The sequence below is a fragment of the Corapipo altera genome, unplaced genomic scaffold (assembly GCF_003945725.1).
Source record: "Corapipo altera isolate COAL_440 unplaced genomic scaffold, ASM394572v1 61305, whole genome shotgun sequence".
NCBI lineage: Eukaryota > Metazoa > Chordata > Aves > Passeriformes > Pipridae > Corapipo > Corapipo altera.
Window position 1 is genome coordinate 909,969 of NW_020884909.1, and position 24,361 is coordinate 934,329.

General features: G+C 38.8%; 1 protein-coding gene across 3 annotated transcripts in view; it reads right to left on the minus strand.

Annotated features, from left to right (window-relative positions):
- The window catches only part of PCGF3 (polycomb group ring finger 3), a 54,645-nt gene that overhangs the window by 24,188 nt on the left and 6,096 nt on the right, over positions 1–24,361 (minus strand). The window contains exons 1-2 of one of the 3 annotated variants that reach the window (XM_027653058.1): positions 4,525–4,539; positions 1,191–1,318 (exon numbers count right to left, since the gene is read on the minus strand). The exons of 1 other annotated variant lie outside the window; for it this stretch is intronic. The gene's annotated coding sequence lies outside the window, so the exon portion shown is untranslated. Of the gene's footprint in view, positions 1–1,190; positions 1,319–4,524; positions 4,568–24,361 lie in introns of those variants that run through there. One more of the 3 variants, XM_027653059.1, reaches the window with a different exon arrangement.

Genomic DNA, 24,361 nt, shown 5'->3' on the forward strand with positions numbered 1-24,361 from the left:
AAACTGTCAGTGTCAGACTTTGTTTTAGCCTGCATCTTGTGCAGTTGTGCCCTTTAGTCTCAAGAAAAAGAAGAAAATTAGAATGCCTCACTTGCTTTTCCAAACAGTTACCTGTTACAACAGGACTTGTTAAAAATTAAAAAATTAAGAAAAATAAAACTTAAAAAAAAAACAAACCAGACCAGTTCATATGTATAGAGAAAGGCAGAGATAAACTCACAACGAAATGGTGTATTACCAAGATGTCTGTTCAGTTAGACAGCATATTTAAATACTCATACTTTGCAGAAAACTTGTTGCTTTCTAGAGGGAAACACGAAAAAATTTTTAGCAGAACTAATGAAATATATAAAGAGAAAATAGAAAGATTAATGTTACAGCCTCATATAAGAAATTAAATTCATTAATCACAGCAACAAATTAAAACCATAAAGTAATTCCACATTATGCAAAGTAATTTCACATTTATCACCTGCCTGTTCTGTATCACTTCAGAGGAAACGGAACATAATTGCAAATTTCACCACCAACTATTTTTTTTCTCAATATTATTGCATTTGAAAATTATACACAGTCATACTATGAAATGCAAAGCTAAGCTACCATTCACAACGTTTAAGAAGAAACTCTCCATGTGGGTAGATGGCTAATACAGGATGTCTTTCATGTTCCTGTCTGGACCAGACCAACTATCTGCCGAGATATTCTGTTTGAACCACATATCTGCTCTTGGGAAGGAGTCCCAACATTCCCATGTTCCTACAGCCTACTGCCAAACAAAAGTTAAATGCCACTTTAATCACATAAGACAGTCAAGTTCTTATCACCCCACCAAAAAAACCCCACACCAAACATACATTTCAAGTAACCATATACACTCTAAAGGACACTGCTGTAGGGGAAAAAAACAGGGATTAGATCTGGAGATTAGAAGCAAGCAGAAGTCACAAAAAATTTCCAAGACATGAATGCTGACAAGTATATCATAAATGATATGTCAAGTCCTATTTCTATGTCATCTTAACTCCATCTTAACTGTTTTATAGACTGTTATTTCAACATTATTAGTACAATAATGAATTAAAAAAATATTTATTAAATATTTTTAGACTTTACATCAGTCCAATCACCCTGAAAATGTCAGTTGAAATACTGAGTTTATCAAACAAGCAACTAAAAACCTACTTACTTTTTTTTTTAACTGCTGGCCTCCCAGGAATATGAGAAGACCTCTCTCTTGAGAAGAATCTCAGTATCCTTCAGATGTCTCAGCATCTGTTTTTGTTATTTAGGTAGCACTCTCAAGGAGCTACTTTTACTATATTAACATGTAATAACATAAAGAAAGAAAGAAAAGCATGTTTACCAGGTACTGGATTCCTCTGAACAACTGTGAATGAAGTGACATCCTTCTGCTTAGACTACTGACAGCTTCTGCACATGCAATTAATCCATATCAGTAATCTCATACAAATTAGAACAAAACAGCAAGACTACACAACACCCAAAACACCAAGTTTGACTAAGAACCACCCAACCTACTTTTCTATTTTCTAGAGAAATACACATCTCCCTTAAACACTTCCCCTTTGAAAACGGGAATGAGATTTTTTTCAAATCTGAACTCCAGGTGGTCTCCACAGAACTCATCTTCCCATTTCTCAAGTAGTGATATGCTGAAAAGAAAGCTAAAAACGAATGCATAAGCTTCTGAAACAAGTAATCTAACCCCAAACAGAAAAACAACAAAAGTCCATCTCTGAACACACATTCCCAAGCAACCTTGTAGCTTAAGAGCATGAACTGTTCAGGTACATGGACAAGGCCTCGAGCCACCTGGTCTGACCTCAGCTCACTCTGCTTTAACCAACTGGATTACATAGAATAACTTGAGTTGGAAGAGACCCACAAGGATCATCAAATCCAACTCCTGGCCCTGCACAGGACATCCCCAACAATCCCACCGTGTGTCTGAGAGCATTGTCCAAATTCTTCTTGAACTCTGTCAGGCTTGGTGCCGTAACCACTTCCCTGGGGAGCCTGTTCCAGTGCTCAACCACCCTCTGGGTGAAGAACCTTCCCCCAGTATCTAACCTGAATGTCCCCTGACACAGCTTCATGCCTCAGGTCCCGCTGCTTGTTACCAGACATGATCTCCTGATGTCTTTTCCAACCTGAATTATTGTATGAACCTACAAACTTACTACACTATCACACTACTTTAGCCTATCCATGTCATACATAAGCTGAACTTGTTACTATTTTGACTTTCTCAGCTGTTGCCCAGTCATAATCACAGAGACATCAGATCAATGAAGTCAGTATGAGCTCAACATCTAAAATTGGTTGCTTTAAAAAGAAAACTCACAGAATCAGGCTCATGTTAAAGTCACACACACACCAGCTTGAAGGAATAACAGGAGGAGATGGCAAGTTTACTCTTCCAAAGCACAAGCTAGGCTGATGTCTTCTTCCCTAAAAATTTTTTACAAAACCAAAACAAAAATGCATCCCCAAATTGAGACTTCTTTTTTTTACAGAGACTTTATAAACTCACTAGGTTGTGCAGGATTTAGCATGAATAGCAAGACTCTTGAACCTGCCATTAAACCTCCATGGTTGTTAGTGGACAACAGAAATGTCAGACCTTGATTTAGTTTTTAGAGGGTCAAAGCCAGGAAAGAAAAATCTGTATGACACAGATTCCCATGAGTTCTTCTAAACAGATTTACCTGCTCAAATAGTAACCTACAACAGCAAGCAATTTCCAACTTGTAAGAACTGCAGATAACTTTGAGACTTTAAATTTACTGACTGAACAGTGACATTTGATTAAAAAAACTTAATAGTCTTACTCTATACCTAGCCAACAAGTGAACACTTGAGCCAAAGCACAGTCCTTCTCCCTCAAAACAGGATGTGGAATAGGAAGAAGTTGTTCCTCAATTCTATAGTCACAAAACACTTCTCAACTCAACAAATGCTGCTTAAAAACGCCCAACCAACCAAAAGAAAAGCCCACCCCAAAAAAGACACACCACAACAAAAACATAGAAACTTGAGCCTCAAATGTTTTTACAGAAAATATAAAGTGCAAAAAAAAGCATCCCATCAGCAGGTTACATAAATTCACAGGATGATGCCATGGATGTAATGGAGTAACCTCTCCAAGCTGCTCTAATCCAGCCTTGCACTCAAAGCAGGACCACGTAAATTGAGTTACTGTGGACATACTCCCACCCCACTCAGAAAACCTTCAAGAAAGGAAACAGCCTCTCTGGGCAACCTGTTCCAGGGTCTGACCACCCTCATTGGCACAAATGCTCCTACTGTCTAAAATGTCCTGCATTGCAACTTGGTACAATGCCTCTCATCCTACAAGAGTGCACCTCTAGGAACAGGGTAGCACCATCATCCTGATTTCCATCCACAGGCTGTGTTGAAAATAGCAATAATAAAGTCTTCCCTGACTCTTAGCATCTCTTTCTTTAGGAGTTTGTAAATACTGCACAAAAACCAGCAACAGCAAAATCTCATTAAACAGCTGAAGAGCCACTTTTAACCCAAGTTGTTAGCACTTCATCCTGGGAACTGTTTTTGAGTCAGAACAAAACGAATCAGCACTGTACTGCTCTTTAGAGAAGCCAGAACCCTTCTTAAGTGCCTAAAAAAGAATTAAGAGGTCCTGTTTAAAAAAAATAAATTAAAAGGAGAGCCTTGAAAAGACTGGGTCAGACCAAATTTTTCTCTTACAAAGACAAAGCCTACTTTTCTAAGATCTGCCACTTAGGAACCCTAAAATGGATGGTAGACCTGGTAGAAGAATTCCATTTTGAAGAGACTGTTTTCTTAACAGCTGCCAAGCAACGAATTACTCAGTAACAATATACCAACAATGGAGAGAGAAGAGGCAGTTTCCTTAAGTGCTGGAACATGAAACCCCCCAAAAAACACAGAAAATGTTCCAAACATTCAGTTAGTATGAAAAAAAAAAATCATAATTTGCAAAAATATTAGTATTTCTTCATATTGGTTCCAGCTGACACGATTTTAAACCACACTGCTGGCATGGTGTCAGCTTCTTACTGTCTGCTGAGTCTTATATTACACTGAAGGGAAGTGGGTGAAGAAAACCACAAAAGCATGTGGACTACATTCCCAATTAAAAAACAAGCGAACAAAAAAAATCCACACACAGAGTCAGGAGAGGCTGGAAGGGGATATGCACATGTCAGAAAGTCAACTCATTTTGTTCATGCTTCATCCACCTCATCCACTAAGGTAGTTATCAAGATTATCAAGCAAAAAGTAACGTATTACAGGTCTCTCTACTAAAACTGTGTCACCAGTAAGACAACCCTGCATATCTCTGTACAAGCTTTCACCTTTCAGACAGATTTCAGCGCTGAAAACTATTCTTCATGCAAGATTACAGAGAGGACCAGCAGAGGGACTCCTCAAAAGTATGGCCTTATCATTTATATAGACACTAGTCTGGAACATTTTGGCCTACATGAGGCATACCTCTTAAAACAGCATTTCTTTTCAGAGTCTGCCATCCAGAGACCTGAAAAGACAGAAAAATAGTCTGAAAGTTAACATCTAAAATTCCTCAAAATACAGCTGCCACAAAGAAATACTTAGCTCACTAAATTCACCTAAAATTATTTAGGTATCTATACTAATTTAAGGTAACAGTGGGGCAGAGGCACTTGTGAGCAAGAAAAGGGGAAAAAGACTGTCAAAATTAGATCCTCAGGGGAAAAAAGGGAGAAAAGAGATATAGTCTCCTATGAAAGAACACACTTAGACAAGGAAAAATCACTCAAAAAACTAAGGAATCCTGTCACCATGTGATTGCAAAACGAAAAGAAATTACTTATCTTCACAAATGACAGGGAAAATAACCAAATAAATAAGCAGAAACTTTGAAGTACAATTTATGGACTAGACAGTGATTAGTCTGCAAGAAGAAAATATTTTTCATTGAAAATCCACAGCCAGATGAGCAGTATTCTTAGTTTTCAAGCTATATTTGCAAGTAATCTGCTCTTTGCACCTTAATCTTCCAAAAATACTTTTGAGGAAATAATTAATGTTTCCAGAATCTCTAGACATTTTCCAGAATAAAATTATGTTTAAAAAAAAATAGTAAAAAAGAACACCTTCATCCCCTGGCTAAAGGTGACACAATCTCACATGAATAGGTAAGTTTGATGGAAGAAGAAATTTTTCTTATTGATTCAACACAGGGAATGTTCAGATGTTACAGAAACAGGTAAAGAGTACTACCAGTTTCATCTTCCTGCTCCAAAAAATCAAAGGTATATCCCGTAGTCACTGATTTTGCTGTTATACTGGTAACGGAATTATAAATACAATGACACAACAAGATACTAATGACAGCACTAGACAAGAACTTCAGAACAAGTAAAAATCTCTTACCAATTCCACTGTGAATTTCTCTGACTGCATTCAAAGAAGTAAATTTCTATTAACTGAAAGCAGTGCAGAGTTGCACAGGATGCTCTTTTGTTGGAACCCACAAAAAAAAAATCCTCATTGAGGATGGAAAGCCTTGCATACAGACAGTAGAATAAACTCCATAAGGCATTTCTGCAGCAAAATGTGGAGATCAGAGCAGACAGTGACACTGCTTCTGAAGAAACCAACTCAGAGGCTTATCCCTGTTCCAAGAGCACATCACAGCAAAAATTCGAGCAATAGTCTTCCAAAAGGAACTGTCTCCCCTCACTGCTACTTGAAGAGGACAAGGCTACACTTCGATTAATCTGGAAGAAGAAACTGGTATTCAATTTGTGAGGAAAAAAAACCTAAACGAGTTGGTCCTAAATCATCACCACAATCTTCATACTCTGGTTACAGCAGGACAGTGAGGCACTAAAAAAGCTAAAGACAGGCAAATTCAGTTCATTTTTGTGTACAGATAGTTGATGGAGACTGGGCAAGTAGATCATTCTACTGATCCTGATCCACACTTGTTACTGTGCACACTAACAAGAATTGAGTACTAATATTTTCTTTAAAGGATTGCTCAAGTGCTGTGACTGCTCTTGACAACTTGTCAGATTACCAGCCACTTAGAAAAGAAAACAGTGATTTCAAACACATTAGCAATGAGAACGTTGCCCTGGGTTTAGGAAAATGGAATACCAGAAGTAATCTGCCTTTCAGACTGAGTTTTAAAATATTGTTAACTCACACAAAACTCTTTTATGTTGTGTTTGCAAAGCACTGCTTAATAAAAGAAACTATTAGGAACAAACCTTTCTGTTGAGCAGAAAGAAATAGATTAAAGATTAAATTCAGTCTAGCAAGCCAAGTTGAGAGTGCATGTACAGCCTTTTATGACTTAATACAACAGCATAATTACATTCTTTTAGTATCCTGCCAGCAATTTCTCACATCTCAATGGAGTTGTTTTTTTTTTCATTCCTGGCAATGTATTAATACCACCAGATGGCACCAGTGTCCTAACTTCAATAAAGCAGGTATGTATCTTAATAACTGAAAACACACAAAAAAAGAAATGGAAAACACACATTCACCAGCAGTGTTGCCCATAGAGATTCCCAGATCCCACGGTGCCCCTGGCAGCCAGCCAGACTCACTGGGTCACCCCAACAGCCAGCTCATCCCCTGGTCTGCCCCTTGCAGATGCACACACACCTGGCCACTTCACCTGTCCATGGAGACTGGCTTGGTTGGCTCTTCAGTAATAACACTCACTTGCTGTAATTGCTGCCACTGTGGACACACAGGCCTCTGTCCTATCCCCCTGTCTGACACTTGGTTTCGCTCACTCCAGTCTCTGCAGTTACTGGCAGTCAAGAACAGTCCCTCCTGCATGCAGCCGCACTCCAGCTGCATAACAACCCAGACCCTTATTTGCTCCAGTTCCTGGCCCCACGGATACATGGGCTCCAGTGACCTGAGGTCCCACTCCTGTTGATGGCTGTTCAGTCCACTCGTGCCCGCCTCTCCAGCTGCTGGCACCCTGGGCCACCTGAGTCACAGTCTGACTTGCAGTTGCTGCCCCTCAGGCCCCCTGGTCCCAGACACACCTGCACACAGAACAGAGCACCCCTCACCCTCAAAGGAGTTAGAAAGGCATTTAAGAAGGTAAAAGAGATGGCACAGATCATACACTAGGCACAGTCAGTTACATGTACTGACTAGCCAAGTACCTACACATGCCTGACCTAAATCCCCTCACCCCCTCTTTACCCATGTTTATTCCAGCCCAAGTTACCTGCCTGCGACAACTGGTGTGGTTAACAGCCTGACTTTTATGACCAATCACTCTCCACAGAGTTTCTAGCCAGTTACAGCCCAATGTCAGTTCCTTCATAATCGCTATTTTAAAACACAGTTGTAAGTTAATTTCATTAAAGATCAATGAATCATAGAATCATTAAGGTTGGAAAGGACCTTAATGAGTCCAACCGTTTGCCCTAACACTGCCAAGCCCACCACTAAACCATGTCCCCAGCTGTCATGTTTACATGTCTTTTAAATGCCTCCTGGGTTTGTGACTCCACCACTGCCCTGGGTAGCCTGGTCCAACGTCTGATCACTCTTTCACAAAGAAATTTTTCCTCATATCCAATCTAAACCTCACCTGCCACTGTCTGAGGCCATTTCCTCTTCTTCTGTCACTTGCTACTTGGTAAAAGAGGCCAAACCCCACCTGCCTACAACCTCCTTTCAGGCAGTTGTAGAGAGCAATAAGGTCCCTATGGAGTCTCCCCTTCTCCACACTGAACAACACCAGCTCCTTCAGCTGCTCCTCATCAGACTTGTGCTCCAGACCCTTCACCAGCTCCACTGCCCTTCTTTGGACACGCTCCAGCACCTCAATGTCCTTTTTCAATAGAAGGGCCCAGAACTGGACACAGAACTTGAGGTGAGGCCTCACCAGTGCCAAATACAGAGGGACAATCCCTGCCGTGGTCCTGCTGGCCACAGTATTGCTGATCCAGGCCAGGATGCCACTGGCCTTCTTGGCTACCTGGGCACACTGCTGGCTCATGTTCAGCTGCTGCTGACCAGCACCCCCAGGTCCTTCTCTGCTGGGCAGCCACTCTGCCCCCACCCTGTGGCACTGCACGGGGCTGTTCTGGCCCAGGTGCAGGACCTGACTTTTGGCTTTATTGAACCTCATACCATTGGTCTCTGCCCATCAATCCATCCTGCCCAGATCCCTCTGCAGAGAATTCCTGCTCTCCAGTAGATCTACACTCCCACCCACTTGATGCTGTTTGCAAACTGACTGAAGGTGCAACTGATCCCCTGGTACAGGTATTAAACTGAACCGGCCCCAATACTGAGCCCTTGGGAACACCACCTGTGACTGATGCCAGCTGGATTTAATTCCACTCCCCATCACCTTCTAGGCTTGGCCACCCAGCCAGCTTTTTACCCAGCAAAGAGTACACCTGCCCAAGCCATGACCAGCCAGTTTCTCCAGAAGAATGCTGTGGGAAACAGTGTCAAAGGCTCTACTGAAGTCCACATAAACAACATCCACAGCCTTTCCCTCACCCACTAAGCAGGTCACCTTGTCACTGAAGGAGATCAGGTCAGTCAATCAAGATTAAAAACTAGAACATTACAAGGCCTATATAATGCAGTTATCAGAATGTACTTAATCATTCATGAAGGGACTAGAAAGTCACCATACTTTCCTAGAGCAAGGTAATATCAGCACCTATTTTGTTTTTACATATCCCAATACTCAGGGTTTTGGTTTGTTTTTTTTCTTTGAAGGTGGGGAGGAGGTGGAGGTGGGTGGGGATGCTGGGATATTTCACCATTCCCTAAAAACCAGAAGTTTTCTTTAGAGGATATAACTTCATAAAATGCAGGCAAGTTATTGATTTCTCCCCAGTATCTTGAATTATCAGAGGCTTGTGTCAGAGGTACTGTCTCCTGGCATCAAGAACACTGTCTACAAAACACATTCACAAAATCTGAGTCACACAACCAAGCAAAAGGAAAGGTGGAAAGAGAACAACTGCGCCAGTACCTAAAGCTCTAGACTGCTATCACATTTTTCACCTTGAAATATTCCCAAAGTCTGTGTCTATTTGTTTAAAGCACAGTTTTGAAGAAATAGCAAATAAAACAAACAAAAAAAATAACAAGGATCAAAAAACCATGTTATTTTGTAGACAGTAAGTAAAAGCATCAAGACGAACATCTTAAAGTTTTTAATTCATACAAGAGTATTACTACACCCACAAGAATACTAGAGAAAAAAACTTAAAACCCCAGAGCTTATAATCCTAGTTTTAAAGTGACTATGTGAGCTGGTATCTGAAATGGCTGCTTTGGTTTTGTTGTTTTGTTTTGGTTTTCCATTTCTAGCCTTGGTTCCATAACTAGACAAATGAGTGAGATGTTTCTTCTCTCCCTCCCTGCAACCACCTGGCAAACTAAAAAGGATCTCTCTGAATACTTCAGTAGTAAAATTTCTTACACACAGTAAGTATAACTTGATCTTCAATATTGCTCCCCAAGAGAGCGCTTCAGTGATGAGCTTTATGCTAGACAGATTCTTAAGTCAGAAATTCTTACTATTCACTAGCCATTTCACACTGCTCTTATATTTTTAAACAATTTATTCATGATCAAAAGACAAAGAGTAGACAAGCCAGGCAAAGTATGAATAATGTAATCTTCGGCCAACTTATCTGAAATTAAATTCGTTATGCTATTTTAGAGAATTTGGATCATTACTAATGGTAAGGCAATAAAAAACAAAGAGGAGTCTTCAGTATCACACCACTTTCATGAAAACACCCTCTGAAAATGACCATGTAGTATTTATTTCTTTAATCTAGTACATTCAAGAGTACTTAGCTCTTTTTTGAGGAGTCTTGACTAACAGGTTAAAGAGAAACTACTTGGGGCGTAGTCGTAGCATTACTAATAGTTGCACTAGGGTGGCTTAGGAAATGTTCACCCCAAAGCAAAACACATTCACTTTTACAGTTCAGTGTAAAGGAAAAGACAGCACTGTTAACAAATGACATGTAAAAACAGACACAAGTCTGAGATAAAGTAGAAGCAATAGTCAGGGCATAGTAGAATTAAATCTACCCACTTACTCTTTACTCACAGCACATACTTATTTTTTTATGGTACAATGAGAGACTGATGTACCTGATATTTTCCATAAAACGCCTGTTTTTCTGTCCACAAAAAAAAATGAAATATGGCCTGCAACAAATGGTCAAAACAGCCAAAATTTCTGCCTTAGTTGTCATTAGTAAAAGACACAGTGAGGAAAAAAAAGGATTTCAGTAAGGCAGGAGAAATAACAATGGAGTTGAAGTAAACTGGGCCCTACATCCCTCATACAAATTCTGATAACATTTTCTGTCATTTTCTGTTGAAGAAGGAAATGAGGAACATCAAGCTCCACCTCCTCCCAGATGTTAACAGGAATTAACTGTCTTTAAAAATTCACAAAACATAACTACTTTTAAAATGATAAATATATTGAAAGTAAATTAAAACAAAACAAAAACCCACAAAACCATCACCACCAACAAAAAAAACAGCCATTCAATCTCAGTTTGGCAACTAATCTCAGTTACTAAATGTGTTTAATACCAGGGCTGGATACAAAGACATTTTAATATTAGGTTTTATTTAAATATTTTCTCTTATATATTGCTTAGATTTGGGGGTTTCATTAAAATTGACTGTATTAGAGTTCTGAACAAACTATTTGTTAAATTTTAGCTAGAAATGGTTGCACAATAGATCCCTCAATGTCTGCAGCCAGAGACAAATAAAAGTACCCAAATTATCAATTAGTTTTCTTCTTTAACTTTTCAACTGACAACAGATGCTTACAAAGCACAAAATTAAGGAAGAGATATTGAAAATTAAGTAAATAATTAACTGTTATTTATCTAATAAAATCAACTAAAGGCAATAAATATCTCTTTGTTAGCAAAATGGCAAAATAGAGTTGTAATATGCAGTATATTACTCTACTTTAAAAACACACCTACATCTTTACCTTTCCAATAAGGTAATAGAACATTGCAAAGGAGATGGACATCATCCCTGCATTGAGACTCATTTCATTTTTGACACATGTTGAGTTTTATTAGATTCACTGCAGATTTGAACTCATAGTCGCCATGACTTAGCAGTATAAAATAAAAACCCCCATGGACAGTGCCTTCCATCCAAACATTAACAAGATTTACTGCAGCTATAATCAGATAGAGATTAACCCAGAATGTATCAGGGGTCAACTTCAATAGACACAGCCTGGTCTGCTGTCACTGCGATTTTGTAAACCACTGGTAAAGCATCTTCTGGAACAATATTCAATTCCAGATGAACACATTAAGGAAGAATTGCATGAAAGTGGACCAAGTACCAGAAAGGGTTATCACAACTGCAAGGACATAGTCTGAGAATGAAAAAACTCTGTCTTTCCTACATTCACCTACCACATCCTGGGCTGAGAGGGCTTATGACTGCTACTTATAAGATAAGGAGAAAACAGTTATTTAAATTAAAAATATGTGATGTGAAGAAAACCCAGGCATAAACTATCTAAGAATTATGTTTAGGAGGGCTTTAGAAAAATGTCCCCAACTATGTGTAATAGTCTAACACTTCACATAATGTAGAAATGTAATCACGCACCTTGTTTACTTACTTAAGAGACAGTGGGAGATGGTGGAAACAAAAGCAAAGTTAACTAAATGATCCAGACAAAGCTTCAGGCTTTTACAATTTCTCTAAGATGCTGCCCCTGATACAGCAAGGTCATAGCAAACTCGGGAAAATGACAATAAATGTGTTTTTTCTTCTGCCAGCTCCAGATCAACAAATGCAAACAATGTCATACCCTCAACTCTTTGATCTGCAGCACAACCATTATTAAATCCCCCTCGTAAACACCACCTGTAACCTCTCAAAGTCTTTGTTACAGAAGCCCACGACAGAGTTTTGTTGCAGGACTATGCCGTGAAGCAAGAAAACGATAGTGCATTTACAATGTACAAATGGGAATTGAAAAGAGGACAGAAATTAACCACCCTGCATCTACACAGAGAGCTGGAGACAGATTTTGGCATTAGCTGCCTTCAGCTCTGAAGGTGAAAGCAGACACAGTGCAAAGAAATTCAAGACTAAGGCTCTCCTGACGTCAAGCAACAATGATTAAAAATTGCTTTACATTAATATGCATAAAGCATCAATACTAAATCAGAGCTGGCATTTTTAAAGGTTCTGTTTAGGAAGAAGAGTAATAAGAGTGAAAAATAAGAGAATGGCAGATTTTTAAAGTAAGAAACGTGTACATACACACTAAATGCAACCTGGCCTACTTACTTGATTGCTTCCCACCTACCATCACAACTGTCAGCCCCAGTCTGTTATTCCCCATATCCCTCCTCCTCCACTTTTTCCACTGCCTCAACATTTCTTACAGTCAGATAAGGGATAAATATGTATTACATCCACACAAAACATACTGGAAGTGTAATTAAGGAAGAGATCACATTCCCGTATTTCAGCAATAGAAAGAATTTCAAGTGGCAACAGATGGCAGGTATCTCTTATCAGAAATAAAACTTGATAATGAACATAAAGGAATACATGATATGAGAATTTTTTATAGGTTCTTTCAGTTTTCTTTCAGAGTATTAATTTAAAAAGCTACTTTAAGTGCAGTTATAGTGACCTACCTTGAGCTTATAAGTTACAATACAAATTTCATTGTAAAATGATATCTTCAAATCAATACTTAAAAGTTATTGAAACTAATCCAGAAGACTGCTGCTATGCTACAAATGAAGGATTTAAAAAAAAAAAAAAAAAAAAAAAAGAGCTGGCTACTGGCAAAAACATCCTAGAGAGAGAAACATTAATTATAAAAATCATGTATTCCTGTAACTTGCCAAACATGTAGAAAACAGAAGATTAATCCAGTTCTCAGAGTGCTTTCAGAGAGGCTATTTTTGTTCTATTAGTTTACTGAAGTGTATTAAAATATTAGGGTTTGGGGGGGTGTTGTTTGTTTATGTGGTGGTTCGCTTTTTCATCTCCAAGCAGCCACCTCAAAAGCAGCACACTACAGTCATAAATTGTCTTGGTCTTACTTACTAACACCATAAAGCCAGCCTGTAAATTTCAAAAAAGGGAAAAAGAAAGTGATTAAACTTTTCTAGGTTTACTGAATGGCATTTGAAATGACAGTAAACATACCGCTACAAAAATACAGGGACATTTAGTGCTACAAATTTCTTATCATTTAAGGCACCCTTGTCCTACATCAACTTTTTCTACGTCAGGTACTAAGGGGGCACGGAGCTGGCCAGTCAAATTTCAGATGCAAGACTGTGAAGCACATTAGCAGGAGACTCTAATCACTCTGGATCAGAATTCCAAACTTTTGAACTGTACTGAAGTTCTGCGTCTTGGTGGGAAACATGTCTGGCAGAAGATCTGCAATGAGCACCGTGTCTGGAGACTTGCAGACTGTGAGTATATGAGGTGGCCCTACAGCAATAGCATGGGAACTTTTCGGTTTCGTTGTACCTGCAGCACCAGCTGCTAAGGGAAACGGGATTTTCTCTTTTTCAACTCCAGCCTTCTCCATCATTCACTCCTTCTAAGCTCTGAGACAAGTAATGTAGTGGGCAGAGTAGGAGTCAGCAGCACAAAAGCAGAGGGAAGGGAAAGGGCGAGACAAAAAGGGTTCAGAAACAATAAAACACTTTTAGAACTTGGTGTCTTACACTGGTTTTAGCTGCTCTACTAGTACTCAGTATCACTGAAATTAGGGCTGTGTACTTAACTATAATGTCAGTTTATTACACGGTTAAGCCCACTTAGAAATAGGACGAAATTTTATTACCAAGAACTTTATGTCCATCTTTCACACATCCCAACAAACTAAGTACCATCTTGGAGAAAAAGGTATTGAATATAAAGAATCATAGGACAAAGAATTATCTTTTGTAACTTTTGCACTCATATGCTAATAGGAAGGGCAGAGTTTTTAAAACTCACTTGACTGCCACGTTCAAACCTCTACAGTTTGTGTTTAAGTTTAGCCAGTACCTCGCCCTCCACAGGAACCATTTTCACACAGATGCTTTCACTAACAGCAAGCATTACACATACCTATCAGAAATCATGTTATGGTAATGTAAACCATTTCCATTTCATGCTGGTAGAGCTTAGGCAGCTGCAGCACAAGCAGAGAAGAACTACAGCATGAAAACACTGCCCCAAAGCAGATGTTTCACTTAACAATAGAAAACCTAAAGGAATCTGACACATTTGTAATATAATTCAATTAGAAAAGGTGATTTAATGGTTTCAAAGTGCTAAAATATTAATACTATTACTCTTCATTTTTATTTTGGGGAATCTTTTTAAATCAAATGGACTTACTACTGTATGTGGTCTATTGTATAATACCCGTATGTGCACTAAGTTCTTCTATATAGATTAGTAAGGCATACATTTAAAATACAATTTAGTTAGTGAAACTTTTGTTTGGAAAAACTTTGAGAGATTACATTGTCAGTAAATTTCCTTGCAAGAAAAAAATTCTGTTGCACTTTACATTAGAAAATGTATTTCCTTAACTGCCACCTAGCTGTCTTGATTAGCAGAACTTTAGAATTTCATCACTATACTCTACAAAGCAGCTCTTAATAAGGTCTCATTAAAACATCTTCCAGACAGGTAATGCTGTTTCAAGGCTTAGGGATGCTTTGGGAATGACTCATAAATCTGCAGATGGTCTTCTGCTGGACTGCTAAATCCATTTATTCTCAGGAAGGTTAATGGAGAACCTGAGAATGCCCAAGGCAAGAGGATGTACTGCACGGTGAAAAACTGAACTTTGCTTGGCAGTAACACACCATTAGCTTGGCTCCACAGCCTGTGAAACCACTTCCTTCAAAAGTCTTAAGTAAGGTCCATTCCACACACCTCTTCCAATTAAAATATAGTTGTTCATATCGTGAGTTGGTCATGACAGGGTCTTGACATAGTTCTTAAAAGAAACTAACAAATACCAGGGCACAGAAGAGTATCTGTGCAACAAGAAGTTAACATTTTCTGCAAGCCAGCTTGAATGAAAATGTCTGACTGGCCAGATTTTATCCTACTAAACATTTCTGTCATTTCTGACAAAAAAATCACTAGCTTAATTACATTCAAATTACTCTTTACATTCTGTTGTTTTCTTTATTTATGGCTGAGGGTAAAAGATCATTTCCAATCAACATGCATTTACAACCATTGATAAAACTGGGAAGAAGTCTTAAAAGTGTCAAAGGTTTTAGAAGTCTTTAAAAATATTATAAAAACATAGCATTATAGCAGGAGTGAGCTTCATTTCATTAATGAACATCACTAAGATCTTCTCTAAATACAATCTGGCTCATTAGCAGAAATCAAAATCACTGCTAGGGGCAGACGGCTTTTGAAGAAAAGACTGCTCTTGAGTGCTATCCCAGAGTAAGTCTTGGCAAAATGGTATAGACACATTTGTCATACACTGGAATAGCATGTTCCAACATCCTCCCTGTTGAGAATTTAGAAACCTAATTTACAAGTCATTAAAGGGGCACTTCATTTCACATGGACCAAAAGGAGACTAAGAGATTCTTGACTTCCAGTGATTTAAGATCAAAATCAGCCCTGAGTCTCATGAAGAAGAAAGTTCTTTAGAACCAAACCTTCAGTGAGACTCTACTATCTGAACCCACATAATTTCCTTGAATGTTTAATATCCATGCATTTCAGAGAAAGTAATTTAAGCTGAAACAGACTGTAGTCTTCCTCACAAAGTCTTCTGCAGAACAGATGGGCAACTCAAAACACCAAGTGGCTTTCAGTTGTCATCTGCACTGATTGGTCCATGACTCCATCCATGCAAGGTACCAAGGGCTTGAAAGGTTCACCACAAAGAACTGTGGTCCTGTGCCATCAGCTCTTAAAAAACTTTAAGCTTTTGTGATCTTCACTTTCCTTCTTCCCCTTATACATGTATATTTTAACTTTCATTGTTGAAAAATCTTAATCCTACAATGAACACATCTAGTTACATAAAATGTTAAATGCAATTCTAGAACCCAAGAAATCAACAACAGAGACAAGGAAAATGTGTATCCCTAGTGAGTAACTGTATCATAACCTGAGTACTAGGATTTTTGTATCTTCATCTGAAGTAGTTACAGATCTCTACCAGAAATAACAATTTTCCCTATTAGCTACCTATCAAAAAGAGAGGAAAAATCTTCATGTAACACAATTCCTCTTGTTATTTATGAAAAGGTCTTTAAAAATTCAGGTTTTCAGTCACCTGACTCCACGTATTGGTTCAGATACATTGGCACAGCAGTAAAACAGTAGCTGTCAAAATGAAAACCTGTACTGAGAAGCCAGATGCTACCAGCAGGTAAGAAACAGAAAGGTGCTACAATTCAGCTGAATGCACATTTTACCAGCAATCCCTTTTTAACGTTCCTATGTAGTTTACGCCCAGATAACAGTTAATCTGATGGTTAACTAATCCAAACAAAACTTAAAGATTTGGAAGGACCTGAAAAATTACAAATCCATCACTTTGGTTAAAACAGTTCAGTGACCAAAGCTTTACAACTTCACGGATTTATCCAATAATTGCCTCCGTGCTAATACAACAAAGGATGAGGAAATGTTGCTAGAACTGTCCCATAACTTGCAAATGGTTAGCAAGTATTCTGTGTGGTTTCTGGATTCAAATGTATGGATAGTAACTTAGATAAAGTTAGCTACCCATGTATCATACAACTCTAATGATAAGGAGCCTTGCAAAGTCATTCTTTTGTTCCTGAAACCCCGGGAGGGCTTTAAGATGCGCTCTGCTCACACCTTTCCCATTGTTCTAGCGTTCAGCTCTTTAAGACACAAACTGCAGCAATGATACAACAGTTACTCAGTCTCCTTTGAACTAGATGCTGCAGCCTTCTTACCTCAGACACAATCCTCACCTCCGCAAATACAAAACCAAACCTGACAGCTTGCATTATTTACTTAGCATTAACAGTATATTTAACGGAATATTAATCAATAGAGCACAAAAGCTGTTTTTATTTCTACCAAAACCTGTTCAGTCCTCCATATCTTCCAGTATCTGATTCCCTCAAGACCTCTTAACTTGAAGTCTTGAAACTTCAGTTTCGAAAACACTTTTCATGCTTTTTCCTCTCTCAAAAGAAATACAATTGTCAAAGTGAAAACATGGAGGAAGAGTCACAAAAATGCAACACAAAATCAGGACCATGTGATCTGCGACTTGCAGGTGTCAAAACAAAAGCACCAGAGTCTTTGTGCTGGTTTTGGCTGGGGTAGAGTTAATTTTCTTCACAGTGTCTAGCATGGGGCTGTGTTTTGGATTTGTGCTGAACACAGGGTTGATCATATAGAGATGTAATTGTTATTGCTGAGCAGGGCTTACACTGAGCCAAGGCCTCTTCTGCTTTTGTGCTGTAGCACCGGGGAGGAAATTGAGGCTACATGGGAGGCTGGGAGAGGACACAGCCAGGACAGGTGACCCCAACTGACCAAAGGGATATTCCAGACCATGTGACATCATTCTCTGTATATAAAGTGGGGGGAAGAAGGAGGAAGGTGGGGGAGGATGTTTAGAGTGATACTGTTTGTCTGTCCCAGTAACCATTACACATGATGGGGCCCTGCTCTCCTGGAGCTGGCTGAACACCTGCCTGCACGTGGGAAGCAGTGAATTAATTCCTTGTTTTGCTTTGTTTGTGTACGTGGTTTTTGCTTTCCTTATTAAACTGTGTTTATCCCAACCCACAAATTTTCTAGTGTTTGCCCTTCCGATTCTCTCTCCCACCCTGCAGGTGGGGAAGTGAGAGAGTGGCTGCCTGGGGCTTGGCTGCTGGCTGGGCTTAAACCAGGACAGTCCTTTTTTACACTCACTGTCAGGCAAAAAGGGTTCAAGATAATGACGGATCTAATCAGGATGTACTAGATTGAATTTACAGCTGTTAGTGCTGTTTAGCTAGTAATCAGCAGGCTCCTCTGCTTGCCATGGGGCTGGCTTTCCTGTCTGTATACGAAGAGCCTAGTGCTTGTTATTGGCTGTTTTTTGCCTTTGCTGCTTGCTGTAGTGCTGTACTGCTGATCACCTCACTGAACTGCGCCAGGGAACGTTCTGACAACAGCCATGGCAATGCCCCTGGGCTGGCAGGTGGCCAGGGCGTTGCTGATGTTTTGTGCTGCTGTACTGGACAGGCTGGAACTTTGGTCTGCACGTGAGCTGAAGGGACTGCGACACTTGAATGAGTCCAATGGAAGAGATATCCACCTGCAGCCCACGGAGGACCCCATGCTGGAGGAGCCAGATGCCTGAAGGAGGATGTGACTCCATGCTTCTCATGGTAAGTCTTTCATTCAGATACTGTTCATTACATGTGACAAACTTCCCTTGAAAGACAGTGGACAGTTACTCACAGTGCTGAAGGCCCAAAAGGCATTTCCATCAACTGCAACTGAGCTGCAGAACTATCCAGAAACTGGGAGACTCTCTATTCCTCAGCTCTGCAAAAAACCCTCAGGGCCCTCTGTCCTCTGCAGAATCAAGGGCAATGAATAAGCTCCCGTCAACCCTACAAAGGCAGAGGAAAACCAGCAACCTGGACAAATCAAGCTTGGCAGAACTCTCCTTTTCTCCTTTTGTACTCATGTCAACTGCACTCAAAGTACAGCCCCCAATGTAAACAGCACTTAAAATGAAGACTGCCATTAGAGTGCCATTAGAGTGACAAAAGCATGTAAACTACTAGTAGAAGAAGGAATAGTTGAGAGGAATTAGGAAAGAAATTAACACATTAACAGGTAACAGAAAGTGAAAAAACAGTGGTTTGAACAAAGGAGGATTGTAAAGACAGGGCAAAAAACCCGAACTCACCCAATAAGCACAAAAAACCATTCCTCCAATACAGTAAAACTCTAGCTTTTTAAGCTCTGAACTTATTTTGACATGCTGACCATACCACTCTTATCATAATAAATCAGAATAGGAACATAAAGAGCAGCACTAAACTACTGATATTCTAACCCAGCCATAACAGCTTTTTACCTTTTCAACTTTTCAGCAATTAGGTACTTCAACCATTAGAAACACCAGAAGGCACAGAGGTTTGAAAGCATCTTCTACCAAAACACAGAAGACACTCATAACTAGATTTCATTGGCCATGTCTCTCCCATTTCATATGTTCTGAATTTGTCTTAATATGTTTGCATTTGGGATCAGTCCCATCTCAAGACGGAAAGATTCCACTCATGCTTGTGGCAGGCTTAATGAAATTACGATGGAGACATGAGACTGGCATCTCTGAAGTTTCCTTAAGCTGCTACGTGTGGTCATGTGAAACAACTATTACACTTTCGAGCCTGAATTACTTCAGTCAATGACTGAAGATTGCTCCAACATTCCAGTTCAAAATGCTTCACAATATTTTCAGCAGAATAACAGTGTTTGAAAACTTGTAGAAAGAATTATACCTTTAAAGCCATCACATTCCATTTATTTTCATTTTCTTGTCACCATTAGATGTAGTGTTCTGCACACATGTAGGAATGGAGGGAAGATGTTAAATGTCTAGCAAACGAAAACATGCATTATCTTCCACAATGAAATGACAGCTCACAGAAAAAAATATCTGCAATTATCAAACCTTTTCCTGTTTTGTTGGGTTTTGGTTTGGAGGTTTCTTTTGTTTTGTTTCAGGTTGTTGGTTTCTTTGTGGTTTTGTTTTTATGTTTCACTGTCAATGTTGCAGCAAGGAAAGATTTCCAAAGTTTATGCAGTGAAAAAAACCATCTAAACAGTTAATCAAATAATGTGTCACAGTTCAAGAAAATCTCACAGTACATATAGAATATCATTCAATCATCCTAAACTTTGCATCAAAGTAATTCTTAACAGGTAGTTCTGCAAACTCTAACCAAAAAGTAGAGCAACGCCATTACAACATCACTGTCTTGTCTGTCAGTGGCCTAATACTGCAACATGACACTGGTTTAGGGAACAAGGACTCCAGACAGAAAAATCCAATGGACAACAACAGCATCAGAGACTTCAGCACTTACGACCGAATTCTTCGCTGTGACCTGATCAGTGCTGTGACATGACGTTTGCTGGTTTATTTAAAACAGTAGGCAGGAGCTAAAAGGTCTAAATTATTAAGGCAACAAAATAATTTCGCCAAGAGGCTAGTTTCATCTGTGCAAGGGCCTCGACAACCTCACTTCTGTAGTGTTAGAAATGACAAGCTGCAACTGTCCACACCCCTTGCTGGAGAAGACCACTTTGAAGCTAAAATTCCTTACACATCAGGTGATTATTTTAACAGTACAGAATATTAGCATAAATCACTGATGAAGGCAACTTTGTGGTAGTACAGGCTTAATGTAGCAGAAGAGCAAGGAAAAAACTCTTCAGGAAGAAAGGCAGGTGTAATGAGAGCTAGATCCACCAACTTGCCTGACAGACAAAATTCTCAACTGTTATTCTTACAGCATACATTAGTAAGATCTCTCAAAATGATAGTCTGTACTCAAATTCAGTAAAGTTAGTTTTAGTCCATAACCAAGTTGAAGACATGCTCTGCGTTTAGATCTTTGCACAAAGGTCTTCAGAATCCCTTAAAACAAGGCACTGATGTCGGCATTTACCGGTAATGTTAGTGAAAATAAATAAGTTGAAACAGAAAACAAATTGCTAATCAGCTAGCTCTTGCCAACTTCAAGTACAAAAGACAGCACTAACAGAAAAGTGAAACAAAGTAATAGACTTAACGAAAAATAAAATCTGTAGAAGAATGGAACAGTGGACCAGCTTCTTGTTTTTTTTTGTAGAAGAGACACCTTGTGGAAAACCAGTATGAAAGCAGACAAATATCGACTCAATGGCATTTATGCTGCTGCAAGGAGTCATGACAGCATTTCACATGGACATCATGATTCTATGATATACTCTAGAACTTTTCTACTCCGCAGTAGAAGATCAGAAAGCAGCAAATTACAAAGAAAGCAGCGTCTTCTATTAACCAGAGCTTTTTATATTTACCTTTGACTCATCCTGTATGAAAAGGTATCTGTCATTAGAAACATCACCGAACTTACAAAGTGATCAAAGAATTGATGATTAGCGTTCAAAGAAAGAGTTGTTACCAACAAAACTGTTCAGTCGCACATTGATACGAACTACTCAAAAACTGCAGAAAGAAAATATTCTCTGAAAAGGCTCAGCCTGAACAGGGTCTGACAGTCCATGCAAGGTATAAGTAAATAAACAAACACCATCTCTGCTACTTATCATAATAATTGTATTCCAGGTATACTTTAAGTCTCCCCATAGGAATTTTTAAAAGCAAAATCACTTTCATAGACCCTTATTGCTTCCTACAACAAATTTCAAACACTAGATGGATGTGTGACATGCAGCAAAAAGGTAAGAAAGTCCTTCAGTGCAGAATATGAACTACTGCAGCCTGCTAGTAGCCTCTACAGGGATGAATTTGGTTCTTCTCTGCAATTCACCAAGAACTACTTTTGGAGATTGAACTGCCATAAGAGAAAATCAAAACAACGTACCAACATTAACAAAAACACAGTAGTGACATCTACACTGTCACTGTCTCCCTCCATTCTTCAGAACACACCTTAATAATCATCGCAACAATCAGGCATCAGTAGAAGTTTGGCTGACAAGGTCAGAAAGGACCATGTCTCACAGAGATCTCCACACAGCAAACCCCAGGCATCTGAAAAGACTTTTTTTTCTCAGTATTTACCATGTGTAGGTCTCTTCACACTTGAAAGAAGTAATTTCAGAGGGGAAAAAAAGATGAAAAAAAGCTCATTCCTTTGGTTTTGGATTAAAGCTGTGAGGAGAGAGCTGAATTTTGGGGTTTTTTTTCCATTTGAATGCTAAAATTGTCAAACTCTGCAGATGGTGATAATGGATGAGTAAGTCGAAAAAAAGGTTACTTATCATGGGAAGCCATAAGTGGTTAAGGAATCTGGGGGAAAAGCAAAAGCAGCTCATTTTTCCTTTGTCTTCACTCTTCCAGTGAATATATTTTATGGTAACATCAGGCATAATAATGAAGGTTACAGAAGAGGATTCCAAAATCTTTTCACATATGCTGACACTCCATACTTCCCCATTCTAAAGATCAAACAAATGTCTATGACACTTTCCAAACACCTCCAGAAATTCAACTCACTGTCAACTCATGCTTGTGTTTGAAGACTAAATGCTCTGACAGAGCACTGGCTCCAAGTCTACCTGAGGTTCCAATATGAAAGTCATGGAGGGAGGAACTGAAACCTGGGGACAGCATGTACTTCCTCTTCCCAAAGGGAAACAGCAAAAATAATTCATTTGAAGACCATACTTCATTTACATACTTGATCACAGAATAGTTTATATACAGGATTAGTCCTACACCTATTTTCATCCCATGGCATTGAAAATTCAATGAATACATATAAAGGCTAGGGTAAAATACATCTTTGTTCAAAAAACCCCAAAAATCCACCAAAACCAAAGGGAAACAAACCAAGAAATTATCCTGTCTGTATCTGCAAAAATTCATCCAAATTCAAGCCATTGTTAGTCATTAAATCATAATTACACAACCCAAGAGCTATTATTATCTAGGAAAAATAACCTTACATAATTTGAATAACTGTTACAGATTAGAGCAAATTAATTCTGATAAACAATTTCCAGTGGTAGCACCTAAGATTATACCTAAAAAGTTACATTAAAAATTAGAGCAACTAATACAGCACTTTTTCCGCCTATGTACTTTGAAGATAATGAAAAGAAACCTTCAAGATTCACTTAATACCACGTGGATCAATCTGCACAGACAGCTTCTGGTAACTTCTATCAAAATTTGAAAGAACCTGACAAGCAAGGTGAACTGAAGAAAACTGCTCCACTAGCTACCCAGAATCTTTTTTACCTGGTCTGGTGCCATCTACATTACCTCAGACACACACCTATACAAGTCTAGACTACTTTCCTTGTGGCCAGTGGTCAAAGAAAGAAGGATGAATGAAGCATTTTACCAATATAAACACAAGACTTCTTTACGGAATAACCTGATCTTTGAAGGGATTTCGACCTCATTCTAGTCAGTCAAGAAAGAGAAGTACAAGATTAGAAACGCAAAATTAATAAATTGGTATGAAAATAAACTATTAACTCTGGTGCCACCAAGCATAATGCTACTGTTTACAAGTATATGTGTTATTAAAAAGCACATTTCATTTAAACTCCTCTTAGTCAATAACAGTTAGATTGAAACTTTTGGTAAAATAAGGTATTGCTAGAGTATGCCAATGACAGATAAGGTATACATGGATTTTTCCAGAGAAAAGTACAAAAATATTGGGCATCTCTCTGCAATTTGTCTGAGAACAGTATAAGCATAGACCAAAGAACTTTTTTTTACCACCATTTTAAATGAAAATCTGTGAAGTAATCTTTGTCTCATGGTAACCCAATATAAAAAGCATGACCTTAAAGCATAAAGGTGCAAGGCTACTTTGCAATCAGTTTAAGGAAACCACTATAGGAAAAGATAGTTTAATTATTTCATTCAACAAATTAAACAAATGTATGCAAATGTTACTAAAACAGGTAAGTATTTATCTGTAAGCCCATGAATTTCACTCTAGAGTGTAATTTTTTTACTACTCTCTTTACACACCAAAGAACTCCACGAAGTGCAGACTTTTGAACAGGGAAAGAGCAACTTGCACTTGTGAACAAGAAATTCTAAGCGAGCTTGCTTTCCCTGAAAAAGACTGAGTAAATCTTAAAAAACAGACAGTGAACAACCAACTAGAACAATGGTAAAGAAAGACTAAACCCTTGCTGTAGCACTCCAGCTGGGGGGGCGGGCAGCTTTCCTAAGTGCAGCCAGAAGCAAACAGGCAAACATTGTATATTAGTTGGGGGTCCACACCCGAGAAGAAAGGAATAACTTCAAAGATGGAAGGAAAAACATTACAGGCATCAAGAAGACTGGTTTGAATACAGTGTGTTAGCACTCTTAAGTGAGCAAACAGTACTAGAAGTATCTTTAACAGATACAAATTTAACAAAAGCTACACTTTGAAATATAAATAATTTGATATAGAAACAGGGGGATATGAATTCTTAGCAGTGTGTGTGACCAGGTACTTAAACAAGCAAATAAAAAATTCCCTTACCTCTTCCTATTTTGAATCCTGAAATCAATATCCGA